The sequence below is a fragment of the Pinus tabuliformis genome, chromosome 5_1 (genome assembly GCF_031772625.1).
Source record: "Pinus tabuliformis cultivar Carrire ecotype Pingquan chromosome 5_1, CPIR1, whole genome shotgun sequence".
Lineage (NCBI taxonomy): Eukaryota > Viridiplantae > Streptophyta > Pinopsida > Pinales > Pinaceae > Pinus > Pinus tabuliformis.
The window spans coordinates 310,458,830-310,477,904 of NC_142305.1; positions in this window are offsets into that span (position 1 = coordinate 310,458,830).

Consider the following 19,075-nt stretch of genomic DNA (forward strand, 5'->3'; position numbering starts at 1 on the left):
ACCAGAAGGATTCATTCTTGGAAATGATGCAAAACTTGTATGCAGACTCAAAAAGGCTCTTTATGGTCTGAAATAGGTTCCAAGGGCCTGGTATTACCGCCTTGACAAATATCTACACCAAAAACGTTTTACAAAAGGTTTAGCAGATAGAAATCTATATACAAAGATTGAAACTAATAAATTTCTAATTATTATTGTTTATGTTGATGATATCATTTTTGGTAGCAATGAAGAATCCATGAGTCAGAATTTTGCTTCAGTAATGTAGCAAGAATTGGAAATTTCCTTGCTTGGTGAACTTACCTATTTTCTTGGTCTACAAGTTCAACAAAATAAAGATGGTATTTTTCTTTCACAAACCAAATATCTCAAACAGATCTTGAAAAGGTATGGAATGGAAGATTCTAAACCTATATGTACCCCAATGGTAATAGGATGTAGTCTCAGCTCAAATGATGAATCAACAGTAGTACATCAACCAACTTATAGATCCATGATTGGTAGTCTGCTTTATCTAATAGGTACCTGACCTGACATCATGCATGCAGTAGGAATAGTTGGAAGATTCGAAACAAATCCAAATGAATCACACCTTCAGGCAGTCAAAAGAATTTTCAAATATCTTCAAGGAACTCAAGACTTTGGTTTATGGTATCCTAGAGACGTAGATATTACTCTTCATGCATATACAAATGCGGATTAGGTAGGAAGTGTTGATGACAAAAAAATCACTAGTGGTGGTGAATTCTATATGGTTTCCAGGTTAGTGTCTTGGTTCAACAAGAAACAAAGTTCAATTGCTTTATCTACAGCTGAAGCAGAATATGTGGCTGTTGCATCTTACTGCACACAACTACTTTGGATGATGCAAAAATTGCAAGACATTCAAATCACATATACTTCACCCATCTCCATTATATGTGATAATACAAGTGCCATCATTATTTCAAATAATCCAATCATGCACTCCAAGACCAAGAACATACCCATCAAATACCATTTTCTACGTGAACAAATGCTTGAACAAAAAGTAAAATTGGAGTATGTTCCTCCAAAGAATAGGTTGCTGATATATTCACTGAACCACTGCCTAGAGAAACATTTGAATATCTTAGACAAAAGCCGGGGGTAGTTGCTGCATCATCCTACTGTTAAATCTATTTTTTTCAGAGAAAGGTTATTATACACATGTTTCATGAAGTTAATTTGCGTACACATGCGGGTTTCTGTGGGACAAGGAGCATATATGTTTTTCAGACAAGAAAAATAGTGGGGCAAGCTCTGATATGGGTGCTCTGTCTGATGTTGATGATCACAGTCTATTGATATGCTCTGTTCATTAATTTTTATCTAATTGACAAAGATGCCTTGATCATTGACTTGTTAACAATGCACAGGTAGCACAGGTTTAGGGGGAGCATTAACCTTCACTCACATTCTGCATTGTTGGCATTATGGTTGCTGAGTCTAGCTATGGCTTCAGATATTTATACCTTTTGTTGCTTAAGTCATGTAAAAGTCTAGGATGTGATATGTCTTCTCATACATTTGAATGAGTCCTATTGGACAAATGATGTAATTTGTATCCCCACTTTGCATAAGATGGATGATGTAATTATATTTATGTCATGTATAAACAATTGGTATATCCCCACTTGGTTGGGTGGATGAGTTAAATTTGGTATATCCCCACTTGGTTGGGAGATGAACGTATGCACGAGTCATTGGTGATAGGAAGGTCATACTCACATAGTTGAGTTATAAAGTCATGTTACTCTTTTGGAGAATACTTTTGCAAACTCTTCTTGTGATCAGGGGGAGCATGGACATTTTCAGTGCATCTCAGCATGTACAAAGGGGAACTCAATCAGACAATTCAACATGAACTCAGGGGGAGCATGAACATCATAGGGGAGAGAATATCTTGGTCCACCCTTTGCCCTTGATGTTAAAGGGGGGGGGGGGGGGGGGTGTCTTGGTGTTGTTGTTGCCATCAAGTCCAAAGGTGGAGATTGTTGGCATTATGATATAGGTGTTGTCCTTGATGGAAACTCACTCAGATGGAAGTTCACAGTGCAATAGGTCAACAACAAAGGATTATAGACCAGACTCCAAAGAATGAAGAAAGAGAGGTATATGCTGGTTCACTTTGTCCAAGGCACGTATACACGTGGTTTAACAGAAAAAAAGTAGCATATAACGTATACACACACTTTCATAGGAGGAAAAGCACATACATGTTGGAAAACCAAGGTTTTGGTCCAAGGTATTTGATCCAAGGTATTTTGGTTGAAGTTAATTGGTTCGAGGCATTTGGTCCAAGGTATTGACCCTATGTATTGGATCCAAGGTATTGGTCCTAAGTGGTTTTGGTCCAAGGTATTGAGAAAGGCCTAAGAGTATATAAGGAGGAGAAGATCATTAGGCCAAGGTGTGCAAGTATTGAATATCTTCTGAAGTGTTAGATCATATATGCAGGTTATGAGATTCTGATGCATTGCTTGATCTGATCTAAGGATGCACCCTTGTGGTTGATGATGGTTGATGGATCAGGATCATAAAGCCTTAAATGTATTATCATTATGTGGTTTGATCATGGACAGTCTAGATCTAAATACTAACGCATGTTTTATTCTGTAAATGATATGATCTAGGTATGCCTGAAGTCTGGAATGTTTTGTGAATTTTTAAGTTAGCATTTTCAGATATGTACGTAGTTCACTTTGGTAAAAGCGTGTATAGATGCTAGTTTGACACATCGAAGTAGTGTATACCTTATGAACTGTGATGTTTAAAGTTACTGTTGGTTCTAGTTGTTGATGCAGAGTTCTGGGTTTTGTTTTATGTTCTGGTGACTGCATTCTAGTGACAGTGTTCAGATTGATTGATTGTGATTTGCTTCAGTGATGATGGATGAGATCTAATGATGGATTAGGATCATAATGACTAATCATTATGTGATCTGATGGGCTAGATTTGATTTCTAACACATGTTTTATCCTTTATATTTGATCATCTAGGTATGTCTAAAGTCGGGAAGTGCAGTGAAGTTATAAGTAAGTATTTTTAGATCTATACACTGGTTTGCTTTGATGAAGTTGCGTATACATGCTAGTTTGGCTATTCCAAGTTGCATATACACTCTAATGCATGTTTTTGAGGTTACATATGGTTCTGAATGATGATGTAGTATTATGGGTTCAGATCTGTGTACTAGTTATAATGATCTATTTGTTCCTATGGATTTGTTGAAGTTGATTAAGTATGAATGAATGGTTGATTCAGTTGTGGGGTTGTCATTGATTGATTGAGTTTTGTTGATTCAGAGAGTGACGATTGAGTTTCAGTGATTGGTTGATGCAGATGTAGTTGATGGTTGTATTGCAATGATGATTGATTCTAAGCTTCAATGTTGTTGATGGGTTCAGTATGAAAATTGGATGAAACGAGGCCTTCAAGTGTATTGTTGTGTACCAGGAGAATCTAGTTTGAAAATTTATGAAACGTGGTCCCAGGAGGAAGAAATAAGGTCATAGCCTTCTGTAGGTTGGCACCTATGTACTAGTAAACATATTAGCTAGTACAAGATCTAGGGGCTTGTAGCTCCCTTCCAGTAGAAGCTGGAGAACAAGAGAAGGTTGTAACCTTCTGCAGGTAGAAGCCTGCGTACTGGTATGAGTCTACACCAGTACAATGCTGTAAACCTATTTTCTTATTATTAAAAGAAGACAGAGACGATAGCAGTAGGAGGTTTTCACCCACAATGGGTTTCCACCTTAAATCTTGGTGTTCATGTGTGTTTCTTATGTGTGATGATTTATTATGCTTTTACTGCACTGTCTAATAAATCTATAATATACTGGTTTAAGCTCAACACATGATAAAATGGCTAAATCACAAGTTCTCTGCATATATTCTGGTTTCTTTAAGCACAGTCACATGTACAAGCTAGTTCACTTCACTGAAGTAGCGTATATAAATCTGTTTGGGAAATAAAATAGTTGATCTAATAATACTGATTCACCCCCCTCTTAGTATTATTTCCAACAAATACATAGTGGATCATCTGATCATATCCATAGAAGTAGACGTCTCAATATCACATATAAGAAACATATCAATGATACTGAAGTAGAAAGTTGATCACTAAAGTGATAAAGCTGATCCAAAAAGTACCAAGTCAAATAGTGGAATAAATGGTACTACATGTAACTAGGGTGCCAACATATATGATTTCACTTTAACGAACTACAACATATAAGGTGGATGGTGTCATTGGTAGAAATAGGAGGGACTGGCAAGTGAACCAACAAATGTTGATGCAAACCGAGGTCCTCACCGATTTCTGTGGTACATTTCTACACAATAGGAATAAACGATCTAAAGTTGACCATGTGAGGAATCATTTGATTACCGGTCATTGATGTATACCGTTAACAAACATGAGACTACTCACCGATAATGATGATGAGAGCCAAGGTACCCAGTACAATCTAACAAGTGCGAATAAATGAGCTGAATTCAAACACTTGGAAGAATCTATCAATCAAGAGACGATGATGTTTTGCCACTATTGATAGTGAAGGAGTCTACCACTAATGACTGCAAACCCTAAGGTACTTCCAAATGGAATCTAGACCCTATTCTTAGAGTAATGAGCTGAAGTTGAGGGGAAAATATCTGCTGGAAGGAAGACATTAAGGCATCCTTCATCAATCCAGCGTGAGTGTAACCTGTAGGCCAATAATGTGGAAGGAATCAAAGAAAAAAAGATGTAGTAACCAAACCGAAGCAAGTTTCTGACATACACAAGATGTAGCTATCGCACGATAGAAACCCTCTGAACCAACCAATAATGAAAGCTGACAAAAAGGTGAGGAATCCACCAATAGGGTCAAATGGAAACCAAGGTACTGCACGAATCCCAATGTGTGATAATGAAAGCTAACGTCGAACACAAGGGAAACCACTAAGTCAAAGACCAATGATACTAATCGATGCTGAGCATAAGGTGACCTATAAATAATGAAAATAGGGCCAGGGTGCGGCTCTAGGTCTACTCTTAGAGAAATTTGTCGTAGTTGATAAGAGCAACACGCGTTAGTAAGAAGTCAATGAAGACCTTATCAAACTAGCATGAGAGAATGACCAAATAGCTAATGTGATAGTAAACATGACTCTGACAACTAGGGATGGCCAACTGAACATAAGTCAAGAGACAACATAGAAAGGCTGACTCAAGTTTACTTTGTATAAGTTTTTCATGCAAGAGGCACAAACAAACTCTCCATATGATTGGAAGAGATAACAAACCAGAGGAGTACTGACTCAATAACAAGGTTAAGGCTCTCCTAAGTCAAACTAAAGCCCATCCTAATGGAGGAAAGACTTAATTTTGAGTGCTTTGTTAAAGGGAAACACAACTAACTCTAGATGCCATCAATTATGGAAGTAATGTCATGTTCCCAATATTTTTGAAATATTTATTTATTTTTGTCTTTTTCATACTTAGAAAGTATGAAAAAGAATAAAAGAATGCCTACGGTACAGTGGAGAGGACAAGTGTCAAAATACAGATGCGCCAGTTCCTGGGAGGGGAACATTCCTATGCTCAATTCAAGGTGATGAAACTAGTTAGTGACACTCAAAGGAACGTTCTTTCCATGGGTAAAAGGGTGTCAAGTTGTAGAGGCTAAGTGATTGCAAGGTGAATTTCGCAAAAGACATGGTCAAAAGGTGGCTTAAACATGAGAAGTGAAATCAACTTAAGGCCAAAAGGTACAAAAGGTCAAAATGCAATACATCAGTACAAGTCAACACAAAGAAGCATCTAGGGTATAAAGCTAGAAAAATAGCGAAGAAGTAAGAGAATTAATCTTCAACGCACAATTCATGGTGGGACTAAAGAGGAATCTCGAGCCTACACAATATAGCAACATGGGCAACATATGCTAGCAAGGATCTAACTACGATTCCCATGTAAAGGTTGGTTGTACCATCATATCATGATTTTATAAGTCGGCGAGTGAAAATGGTTTAAGAACCAAGACATGATGGGTTGACCCTATGGCCAAAATATTGCAGTATGGAGGCTAGTATGCCAAATATAGCGGAAAATGATATTCCCTAACCTATATGCCAATGAAAAAGCGATACCTGCCATGACATGTTTGCAGTGATGGAATCGAAGGAGTCTCTCAAAATATCCAAAGTATCCTGAAAAAATGACCCATCCTAACACTCCAAGCCAAAAATTTCATAAAGCTCGAAAAGTTTTTAAAAAGAAAATGAACCTTAGAAAAAGTAATTTTCATATGTCAACTTATATAAGGACTTTTGGCTCACAATTATTCATTTATGTTATGAGAAAGTGAGTGAAGGAGCCATGGAGAAAAAAAACAAGCAAGCTTAATCCATCAAATTCATCCGTTCATTCAGCCTCCAATCCTCCAAGTAACCTTCTAACTTATTTTTTGACAAGTTTTACTGCTTTTTAAATGTTTTTGTCGAAAATTTGACTGTGGGAATTTGGTTTGAAAATTATTCTCTTCGTACATGCGGGTTGGACATAGATCAACCACGTATAGAAAAGCCCTACATTCGAGTGTGTGAATACAAAACCCACGTGTGTGAGAATTCAAAATTTGAAACATGATTTTTAGTGATTCGAAACATTTTTGTTTTTGTAGAATGTTGATTATTTGGTGCAAAAGAGAGCATATTATGATTGATAATGACGTGATGGAAGATCCAAATGAATTAGATACCTTACAAGGATGTGGATTAATAAAACTTTTCAAAATGCCAAATATGAAGGCAAATACCAGATTGCTTGAGATGTTAATCCACTACTAGGATCCAAAAGAAGATGCTTTTGTTATTGACCAAATGCCTCTGAGGATAGAAATAGAGGATATATATTTCATCACTAGTCTTTCCCAGAGAGGAGAGAGGGTGAACTCAACAGGAAGAACAATAGGTAGCCTCAATATGGAGGACTACATACGCATCTACTGTGCAGGAAACAATGAGAAGATTGGAACCCAAATTCCAATCAAACATGTAGAGAGTCTAACCCTGAGAATCCTTCTTTTTACTATTTCCAGATTAAATGGTTCAGCTTCTCTACATCAGAATTCTTGAGTTTTGATGAGTCTTACAATGGAGTGTCTCACGATAGTTTTTGATTGGTTCACACCCCTCTTAGCCAATATGAAAAAACAACTTACATCTATCCAAAAAGGTTAGACAAAGAAATTTGGATATGGAACCATATTACATTCCTTCTTATTTGAGAGAGTACTAGGGATTCGACCCAAGTTATTATCCACCATAAAAAACCCAAGGGATCCACGAATGGGTATATGGGTTGATCTAATGAAGAGAATATGGGGCAGTGAGGTCTCTAGAAACTCTTTTGATGACGAGTTCTTCCTCTGGTGGGAACAACAAGTCATAGCAGTCGAGGAATACCCCTATGCTGGCATGGATTTTAGAGGACATCTAGATCTAGTGTTGTCATAGGATGCAGCGTGGGGAGCTATAGGTACAAATGTTTTTAATTTTTTGGATTTTAATTTTAATTTTTTTGGATTTTTAAGTGCAAATGAACTAAAACATATTTTTGATGAGATAAATACTTACAAAATTATTTTTATCATGACATAGATGTTGGATTAGTAAGACCTGAGGATCTACCTCGACAAAGACATCACGAAAGAGACACAGAAGGAGCCACAACAGATATTGAGAGGACCCTCCATGCTGTCAAGAGAAACTTGGTGAGGTTGAATCACTAGGTACCTATGGTAGCTATAGAAGACCTTCTAGAGGAGATGCTAAGATGCGTGGTAGGAGTGCCACGCGATTGGATATGGCTATTCGAACGGGTGGAAAATTCCATCATATTCTTCCGTGCTGCTCACCCTGAGTAGGACCCATAGATGGATTACCAGATCTTTTTTGATTAGACACGATTATGGGCATAAGCCCTAATTTTGTAGGGAATTTTTGTCCCAATTTTGTATATTATTTCGAACACAAAAATCTATCTATGTACTGAAGGTTTACCATGACAATCATATATATACAAATGATTCTTTGATTATTTTTTATTTTTTAATTTGATGAATGATTTATGTGCTAATCTAATGCATGATTAGCGATAGAATCTGCAACTGAATTTTCTGATCGTGGAATATGAATAAATGTGATATAAACGAATGATCTCTGTAATAAACACATTGTCATAAATTGGTGATATAAATAAGGATCTCTCACATGATAGATGTTATTTAATTAAGATACCACCACTTGTGAATCCAAGTAAACTACTAATGACTCAATACCAAGGGATATTGCCTCAGATATTAAATTAATGACAACAGTATATTCCACGACATTATTTGAAGTGGGGTCGATACATACACCTCTTGAAACCAACAACTGACCAGATGGATAATAAATCACCCAAGCTGCAGAAGCAAGGTTCTGGGTGTGTCTACTAGCACCAGCGGCAAACCCTAGATATATCAAATCGTCCATCAATACCTGCCAAGGTAGATAAAACATATCGACATCACTTTGGAACTAATAGATAGATATGCACAAATATACTATATTTACAATCAAGCAAAAGCTAGGCCGAAGCCTAAGAAAAATCATTTTTAAGATAGAGCCCATTTCTAGGCTCCGCCAACTCGTTTCCCTCAAAATCAATTAACTCATAAGCTCCCTTTTTCAAAACCTTTTTGACAATGAAGGGATTGTACCACAAATATTTAAACTTGCCTGCCCCCAAGGCATCTTTGATTTGGTCATACACTAGGACAATATTGCCTTTATAGAAAACCCTAGGATGGACAACCTTATCATATTGAGTTTTAACTCCCTTTTTATGAGCTTTGTTAATTATGGCTACATCTTGACGTTGCTCATCGAGATGTTCCAAATGAACGAGGCATTCTGTAATACTAGAAGTATCTGGAAGAAGTTCAACAACTAATTTAAGGGAAGGAATTTCACATTCCACAAGAAAAATTGATTCCAATCCATAAACTAGTTGAAAAGGAGAAAAACCAGTGGGAGCCTTGACTAAAATTCGGTATGCCCAAAGTGTCGAATATAATATAATGTGCCAATTGGATAAATATTTGTTAATTGTCCTTTACACGATGATTTTTAGAGATTTATTCATGGCTTCAAACTTCCCATTAGCTTGAGGATAATAAGGAGATGAATGCTCCTACCAGAAACCCAACTTAAGAGCCAATTCATAGATCATCCGATTTTGGAAATTACTGCCATGGTCAGTGAAAATCTCCTTAGGAATACCAAACTAGGAAATGACTTGATTGAATAGAAATAGGGCTCTTGTTTCACCATAATTCTTGAAAGTAGGCATAGCCACAACCCACTTAATAAGTAGTCTACAACTACGATGATATACTTGTGATTTCCTACTGAAGGCAGGTTGCAAGTAGTAAAATCAATACCCCACTTCGTGAATGGACTGATGGTGATCACAGGGAAAAGTGAAGTTGGATGCGTGCACATTTTTTGAGTATAAACTTGATAGGGGTGGCATATCTTGACCGCTTCAATACAATCCTTAAAGATTGAAGGCCAAACGTAGCCTTCACGCAAATTGTTTTGGGTTATTGCAAGCCCAGATAGATGACCAACACAAGCTCCACTGTGGAAATCATTAAGCACAAACTCAACTTATTCTAAGGTCAAACAACATTTAGGACTGAATCAAACCCGTAACGATATAAAGTGTCACCTATAATAATATAGCTTTTAGCCAGGTGACGTAATTTTCTACGTCCATCCTTCGAAAAAGTGAGCATAAAATTTTAAGTTTGGAGATATATAATAATAGATCCATACCAAGGATCTTGCGAGGAAATAAGGAAAATATGTTCATCGGGAAAATATTCCTCATAAACTATTTCTTCCTCACAAGGAAACTCTGAGATCAATTCTACAAATACTAAGGATTTCTTAGACTTAGCTGACATGAATTTGAGATTGAATTCTTGTAAAATGACAATCCATCTATTGTATTTTCCCCCAATCACTCTCTGGCTGAGAACAAATTGAAATGGATTGACGGCTACTAAGACACAAGTTTTTCGAAGCAGAATATAATGTATAAGTCACTGGACAACATGGAAAGTTGCCAAAGCTAATTTCTCAATGGGAGAATAGTGCAGTTCAGTGCCCACTAAGCCTCGGCTCAAATAATAGATTACGTGCTCACATAAAGAATCATCTTTCTGAGCCAGAACCATACAAATAGTTGATTCCACTATGGCACGATATAAAAGGAAGTCTCTACTATAATCAGGTGGAATCAACAAAGGAGCAGAGGTTAACGCTTTTTTCATAGCATCAAATGAGCATTGCATGAAATCATCCCATAGAATGGGACCCCTTTCTTAACCAATCTCATAAATGATTTAGTAATATCAACATAATTAACTATAAATCTCCTTAAGAAATTGGCTTTTCCTTGAAGACTCTGAAGTTGACGAATAGAGGGGGAGGCAACTAAAGTATTTCCTCAACCTTTAAGGGATCCACACGAATCCATTTAGTAGAAACGATGAATCACAACAATCGATCGGACGTGACCGAAAAAACACACTTATTCAGAGTCAACTAGATTTTATAAAAATGACATCGTTCAAAAATCAATCGAAGATATTTAGGATGATCTATTCTCTTTCGAGAAAGAGAAGCTAAATCATCCAAGTAAGCTTCGATAACATGTTTGATATCGTGAAAAGCATATGACATGCCCTATTGAAAGGTAGCTCCAACATTTTTAAGGCCAGGGGAAAATAAAATTTGTCTTATGTTGATCTTCTGGATGAATAGTGATTTGATTATAACTGGAAAATCTGTCCATAAACGAGAAAATTTAATTACCCGCACATTCATCGATAATCTGATCCATAAAGGGTGTGGGGTAATTATCTTTAGGACAAGCCTTATGTCCCTAAAGTCAATGCATACATGGATCGTTCCTTGTTTCTTGTGTATGGGGATTGGATTTGAGACCCACTCAGTTAAAGGAACAGGGTATATGAAACTCACCTTAAGCAACTTTTCAACCTCAACTTTGATAGCTGCTTCTTTTCTAGGGTTTATCGGTCGAAGTTTCTGGCGAATAGGTTTTACATTTTCATATGTATTTGATCCAAAATGGATTTAGTAAAGACTCTAGATAAAAATTCTTCAAATACAGGTGAAAATGGAATAATGTTTAAGTGCTCGTGAATACGAAGCCAACAGTTCAAACGACATGTAAATCCGAGTTCAGATAAGGAAAATAGAGCCAATTAAAGATTTAGGTGCAAAAGTCAATGCCTACATCAGTAGGACAGGTGGCAACCCAGGAAAGAGTCATAGGTTCTTGATGATGTCAGTGCAGAAGGTGATGTGGCAGTTTGTGATTGGTTCATACCATAGGCGATGGGGATCAACGATCAAGGGCAGATATCGTCTGATCAAAGGAGATCGATGCATATCGCATCAAAACATGCAGGCGGGTTATCCTAGAAAACAAACACGATGAAGTTATGAAAAAGAAGCTAAACTCTTTGAGTTTCGACAGGAAAGCAGTGAATGGTTTATCACGTGCCTTCAAGGTAGGAAGCAATTTTTGACCAAGAGCATGTGATTCCACTCAGTGCTCAACACATAGCCTCCCAAAAACCACGTTCTCGCGTGCCTTCAGAGAATTAGTAAATGTGCTAGCTGGAGCAAGAGACCGCGCGACAGTCGTTGGATCCCATAGGATAGATCAATGGTGCGTAATATCCAGATCAGTTGATGACCAGGATGCGATAGCCATCAGATGATTTGTTCTCGAGATCAGTGCCGGGGAAAAGGTCAGATGGTTGGGGTCCACCCTGCACTCGCTAATCCTTTGATTTATAGTATGTTTCTATTATAGACGTAGTTTGTTTCTATTATAAACGTATTGTTCCACGTTTATTGCAATTTGTAACTGTAAGTGTTATATAAACACCATAACACAGAAAAGTTGACAGGAGAGTGTTTAGGGGAGTGTATTGTGAACTATTCCAGGGGGTCTAGAGGTCAGAGTGACCAGTACGATCGAGTGTATACTTGTATCAGCTCGAAGATTCGAGAGGAATAGAGCGGTGAGATCCATTTTCATGTTGAGACTCTGCTTTTGAGCTCACACTTGTAACAACTATTTGAAGAAATAATAAAGAGGTTAGCACTGGAAGCTAAAGGACCAGGAGACGTAGCCAGGAAGTCTAGTGTACTCCTTTATCAATTTTGGTTTTGTTGCTGTGTTTGATTGTGTTTTAAATTTGTTTAAGTGTATGTGTTATTCGCAATCTTTTCGATCCATTGCACTAAGTAACATAGGCAAATTCACACATAGTCTGTAACACCTTTTTCAATTTCAGATCAAGATGTATTAGACTTTAAGGTTTTTAAGGTTTGACAAGTTTGTGCGGAGATTTGAATGCTTACTAGGTTGAGGCTCAGATGAGGTGAATCCAGAGATTGGAAGGGTATTTTCAGGAAGAAGGATGGTAGATGAAACTCCACTTGGGTCAGAATCCCAGTTCTTGGATAGTTTCATAACAATACATGCCATGGTGGAAGAAATGTACAATGAGTTTAAGAAAGGCAAAGGTGAAGGTACTTCATCACCTAAACCAGACAAAGGATCAGAGGAACATTTTATTTTTGGCCCTCTAGAGAAAGAAGATAAAGGAAAAGGAGAAAAGCCTCCTCCATCTTCTCCATCATCACCATCATCGTCATCATCATCATCTTCTTCTCATAAAACTAGTTCTTCTAAGAAGAAGAAAAAGAAAGCTTGTTTGATCAAATTAGATGTAAAATTTGATTTGCTAATTTATGATGGAGAACTAAATGATAAAAAGCTTGATAATTGGATAAGGAAAATTGATGTATATTGCAGGGTGCAAAAAGTTGATCATTCAGAAAGGAAGAAGATTCAGCTGGCTAGCCTTCGACTTGGAGGAACCGCACTTGTGTGGTGGGAAGGAAAGACATAAGCAGATCTTCAAAAGCATGGTAAAATCATTTCAACTTGGAATGAATTTGTTTCTGCCATTAAAAAGAAATTTTATCCTTTGGCTTATATGCAGTAAGAAATGATGAGTTGGAAAACACTACATAAATTGAAGGGTTAAAGTGTTTAGAGTTATACTCAGGAATTTCTTAAGAGAGCTTTAACATTAGGCATATCATTAGACTCATCAGAGACATTGTTAAAATATATAGGCGGTCTTCATAGTTATTTGAAGCATACTATACTTATGTTTAATCCCACTAGCTTAGATGATGTATCAATTCAAGCAACTCATCTAGAGGCTAGAGGTAAAAATGTAAACCCAGATGTTGGGAAATCATCCAAATCTATTGAGAAAAGGGATAAAGGCAAGAAGAAACTGAAATGGAAGGAAAGGAAAACAAACAATGTGAAGAAGGATAAACCTTCATGCACTCATTGTAAGAAGGAAGGAAATGATGAGGCACACTGCTGGTCTTTGCATCTGGATTTGAAGCCTAAGAAGTTTAGGAGTAAAGAGCAAAAGAATGTTGTTGCTATTCAAAAGGACTTGCGATTAGACTCAGGTGACAAAACAATGGTTACAACTACAGGTATAAAAGTTAAAGATTCTGAAGCATCTACAAGTAATTCTTCACATTCTGTTGATAATGAAAGTTATGAGAGGAAAAGAAATGAGCTATTTCATATTAGAGTCATTTCCAAGCACACTAAAATTGATACTTTATTTGATAATGGGTCACAAGTTAATTTGATTTATGAAAAAATTGTAAAGAAGTTGGGTCTAGAAACAAAACCTCATAAAAAGCCATATCCATTAGGTTGGGTGTATGATAAAACAAAACTACAAGTTATAAGACAATGTAAACTTTGGTTTGGTATTGGGTCAAAATTTGTAGATGAGGTTGAGTTAGATATAGTCCCATTGGACATATGTGGAATTGTATTAGGAAGTCCATACTTGTACAATAGAAAAGCTATCTTCTATCGAGCTGAAAATAAGTATCAATTCACTAAGGATGGAATTGAATATATTGTAAGGGCTCATAAACTCAAAGATAACTTCGCTCTCATAAATTCAAGACATATGAAAAGAATCGTAAATTCAAGTAAGCAATTTTTACTAATGATTGTAAAAGAAAAGGATCCTGATAAATCCAATGCATTCCAAGGCTGTAATCCTAAACAGAAAGTAGAGCTAGTTAAAGTTGTATCTGATTATGATATTCTATTTCAAGAGCCGAAAGGGCTTCCAACCAAGCGAGAGATAGCACATGATATTTATTTATAGCAAGATGCTCCACTACCTAACATTGGAATGTACAAGTTATCATCTCTAGAGAATGCAGAGATAAAGAAGAAGGTACAGGAGTTGCTTGATAAAGGGTTTATTAGACCAAGCACAACATTATGTAGATCACCTATTGTGTTGGTGCGAAAGAAAGGTGGTTCATGGAGAATGTGCATTGATTTTAGAGCACTAAATAAAATCACAATAAAGAATCATTATCCTCTTCCTTGTATTGATGATTTATTAGATCAATTAAAAGATGCAGTTTACTTCTCTAAATTAGACTTGCGAAGCAGCTACCATCAGATCAGAGTTGCAGAATAGGATATATGGAAAACTGCTTTCAAGATGAAGCAAGGACTTTATGAATGGTTGGTTATGCCTTTTGGCTTAACTAACACTCCTGCTACGTTTATGCGAGTCATGAATGATGTATTTAGACCATTTATTGATGATTTTGTAATAGTCTATTTAGATGATATTCTTATTTTTAGTAGGACATGGGATGAACATGTAAAGCATGTAAAGAATATTTTAGATGTTTCAAAAAAGATAAAACCTCTATGTGAAACTGTCAAAATGTGAATTTGGCAGAACATATTTAAATTATTTGGGTTATATTGTAGGGGGTGGTGAATTGAAGACAGATCCCTCTAAGGTCGAAGTCATTGTAAACTAGCCTAAGCCCAATACTGCTACAAAAGGTAGAAGTTTCTTAGGGGCAGCACAATATTGGAGAAAGTTTATTTCTAACTTTTCGTTGATTGCAGCTCTTTTACATGTTTTGAAAAGTCTGAAACAGGTGTTTCAGTGGGGAGGAAAACAATAGAAAGCATTCAACACATTGAAAGAAAGGATCAGTACAACGCCAGTACTAGCACTGCCAAATATTCAACATCCATTTGAGATCGAGATAGATGCAAGTGAATATGCCATGCGGGTAGTGTTCATGCAACACATGAAACCTATATGCTTTCATTCTGAGACATTTAAATTAGCATTAGTTAACTATCCTACATATGATAAAGAATTGTATGCATTAGTTTAGCTTGTTAGAAAGTGGAAACATTACATAATGGGTAAAGAAACAATCATACACACAGATCATCAACCACTTCAATATTTACACTCACAAACTAAATTGAAACAATAAAGACATTACAGGTGGATGGGTTTTCTATAGCAATTTCATCTTGTTATCAGATATAAGAAGGGAATACATAATAAGGTTGCAGACATGTTATCAAGACCAATTATAAATTCATCCACTATATTTAAGCATAATGCAGTAATTCATGAAAGTTACATTGAACAATATGATCAAGACACAGATTTCAAGGACGTATATGCAACTTTAAGTCATAGAAAACAGGTAGAAGAATTGAATTATTATATAAAGGACAAGCTCTTATATCATTTGGGAAAGTTATGCATTCCACAAACTAAAAGAGTTAACATAATTCGAGAAGCACATACTTCTCTCATATCAAGTCATTTTGGTGTAAGTAAAATGGTTGCACAATTACAAAGGTTTTGTTATTGGCCACGAATGAATGAGACAGTTTCTAGATATATCAAAGGATGTACTATGTTTGCTACAAGCAAGCCAGGTAATAGAAAATTAGGCTTGTATACTCCACCTCCAATTCCTTCTCATCCTTGGGAAAGTGTTTCCATGGATTTTGTTGGGGGATTGCCAAAGTCTAGAAAAGGTCATGATTATTTGTATGTAGATGTGGATAGGTTCAGTAAGATGTGTATTTAGATACCATGTAATAAACAAGTCACAATTAAACAAACTACAAAGTTTTTCTTTCAAAATGTATGGGTTCATTTTGGGTTACCCACTTCTATTGTATTGACCGAGATTCTCGATTTGTTGGGAAATTTTGGTCAAGTCTATGGGAGTTAATAAACAAAAGGTTAAAGAAGAGCACAACATTTCATACACAAACAGATGGTTAGACAAAAGTGGTCAACAGGACAGTGATACAGTTTCTTCGAGGATATTGTAGCAAGCATCCCAAACTTTGGGATGAGCATTTGTGTTTTGTGCAACATGCTTACAACCATGAAAAACACTCTTCTACTTAGAGATCTCCTTGTGAGACTTGTTTTGGTTTTATACCAAAGTCTCCCTTAGATTTTGTCTTTGGAAAAGACATAGTAGTTGATGGACAGAGTGATGTGGACAAAGCAACCAAGTTCATTGAACAAATCTAGGAAATTCACTAGGCAGTATAGGGATAGCTGGAAAGAAGCCAAGCAAAGTATAAAGTGTGACATGACAAGAATTGATTTGAGCATATTTTTCAAGTTGGTGATCAATTCTAGTTGTACATTAGCAAAGAAAGACAACAAGGGGAAGGTAAAAAGTTGAAACCAATTAGATATGGTCCTTTCAAAATACTTGATAAAGGTGAAAATGCTTTCCGCCTTGATCTACCAGTTTATATGCAAATATATTCAGTCGTTAATGTTGAAAACTTGAGGTTGTATTAACCTTCATTGATTGAATATCCGAAGAGCAAGGTCAGCTACCTTCCATTGAGGATCTGTTGCCCGAGTATTTGAATGAGTTACAGGAGGACATAGTTCTGGATAGGAGGATAAGAACTTCGTGATGAGGGAATGTTGAGTACCTGTGAGTTGGAATCAAAGGTACAAATCCAAGTAAAGCATGATGGATAGAGGTTGGAAAAGTGAAGGAACTTTATCCTCACTTACTTGATAGCTAAAACCAACTTTTGGTGGACCAAATGCTTCCAGTGGGGAGAAGTTATCCAAAATGGATTCAGTAAAGCCTCCAGATAAAAATTCTTCAGATACAGGTGAAAATGGAATAATGTTGAAGTGCTCGTGAATATGAAGCCAACGGTGTAAATAACATGTAAATCCAAGTTCGGATAAGGAAAATAGAGGAAAATAGAGCCAATTAAAGATTTAGGCCCAAAAGTTAATGCCTATGTCAGTAGGATAGGTGGCAACCTAGGAAATAGTCATAGTTTCTTGATGATGTTAGCGCAGAAGGTGATGTGACAGTCTGCGATTGGTTCATACCACAAGTGATGGGGATTAATGATCAAGAGCGGAGATCGTCCGATGAAAGGAGATCGATGCATATCGTGTTGAAACATGTAGGCGGGTTATCCCAAAAAACGGACACGATGAAGTTATGAAAAAGAAGCTAAACTCTTTGAGTTTCAACAAGAGAGCGGTAAATGGTTTATCATGTGCCTTCAAGGTAGGAACTGGTTTTCGACCAAGAGCACATGATTCCACTCAGCGCTCAACATGTATCCTCATGAAAACCACTTTCTTGTATGCCTTTGGAGAATTAGTAAATGTTCTAGTTGGAGCGCGAGACCGTGCGATAGTCGTCAGATCCCACATGACATATCAATGGTGCAAAATGTCCAGATTAGTTGATGAATAGGATGCGATAGCCATCAGTGGTCTATTCTCGAGATCAGCACTGGGAAAAAGGCTGGATGGTCAAGGTCCACCCCGTGCCTGCCGGTCCTTTGATTTATAGTCTGTTTCTATTATAAACATATTATTCCACGTTTATTGCAATTTGTAACTATACGTGTTATATAAACACCATAACACAGAAAAGTTGACAGGAGAGTGTTCAGGGGATGTATTGTGAATCATTCCAGGGGGTTTGGAGGTTAGAGTGACCAGTACGGTCGAGTGTATACTCATTTCAGCTCGAAGATTCGAGCGGAACACAATGGTGAGGTCCATTTTCATGTTGAGACTTTTCTTTTGAGCTCACACCTGTAACAACTATTTGATGACATAATAAAGAGGTCAACAATGGAAGCTAAAGAACTAGGAGACATAGCCAGGAAGTCTAGTGAACTCCTTTATTAATTTTGGTTATGTTGATTTGTTTGATTGTGTTCTAAAATTGTTTAAGTGTTTGTGTTATTCACAATATTTTCGATCCATTGCACTAAGTAACATAGGAAACTTCACACATAGTCTGTAATAACTTTTTCAATTTCAGATCAATATTTATCTCATGCTAGACTATAGATGGATCTAGCCTAGGCATTTCCTCATAAGACCAAGTGAACACGTCTCGAAACTCTTTAAAGAGATCGATATAAGTTTGAATTTATTCAAGGGAACAATAAACTCCAATGAAGACATTTTCGATAACGTTAGGATTCCTAGAGATGTTCAGTGGAACAATTCGTTAAATGATAGACATGTTACCCTTAGTCAAAAACTGTGCTTGAGCCAAAGGATTTAAAACTATGTGAACATCACTAGTAGAAGAAGAACTGGACAAGCTTGATTCTACTTTTCGCAAATTAGGGAGGAAATATGATTGATGATGCAAATCATTCCATGGTCTCTCAAAACTCGTCATTGCTTCTAGAATTGCCTCAGATGTCAAAGTACTATCTAAGTAATCTATCGTAGAAGTTGAATCTAGAGTCCAGGTCGGAGCCACATCCCCATCCATCTCCTTTGGTGAAAAAGGAGTAGGATTGGAGTTTGCGGTGTTAACTATAGATTGATAAGAAATTTTAGTTGCAGACATAGGAAATGCCATTCCACCCACTTGCCCCTCATCTAATGTGGTGGTAGAAGAAGGAAATGGACAAGGATCCAGCAAATAATGAGTTCTAAACAACTCTCTTCGAGAAGGTGCCTTGGAAGATGAAATAACATTAATT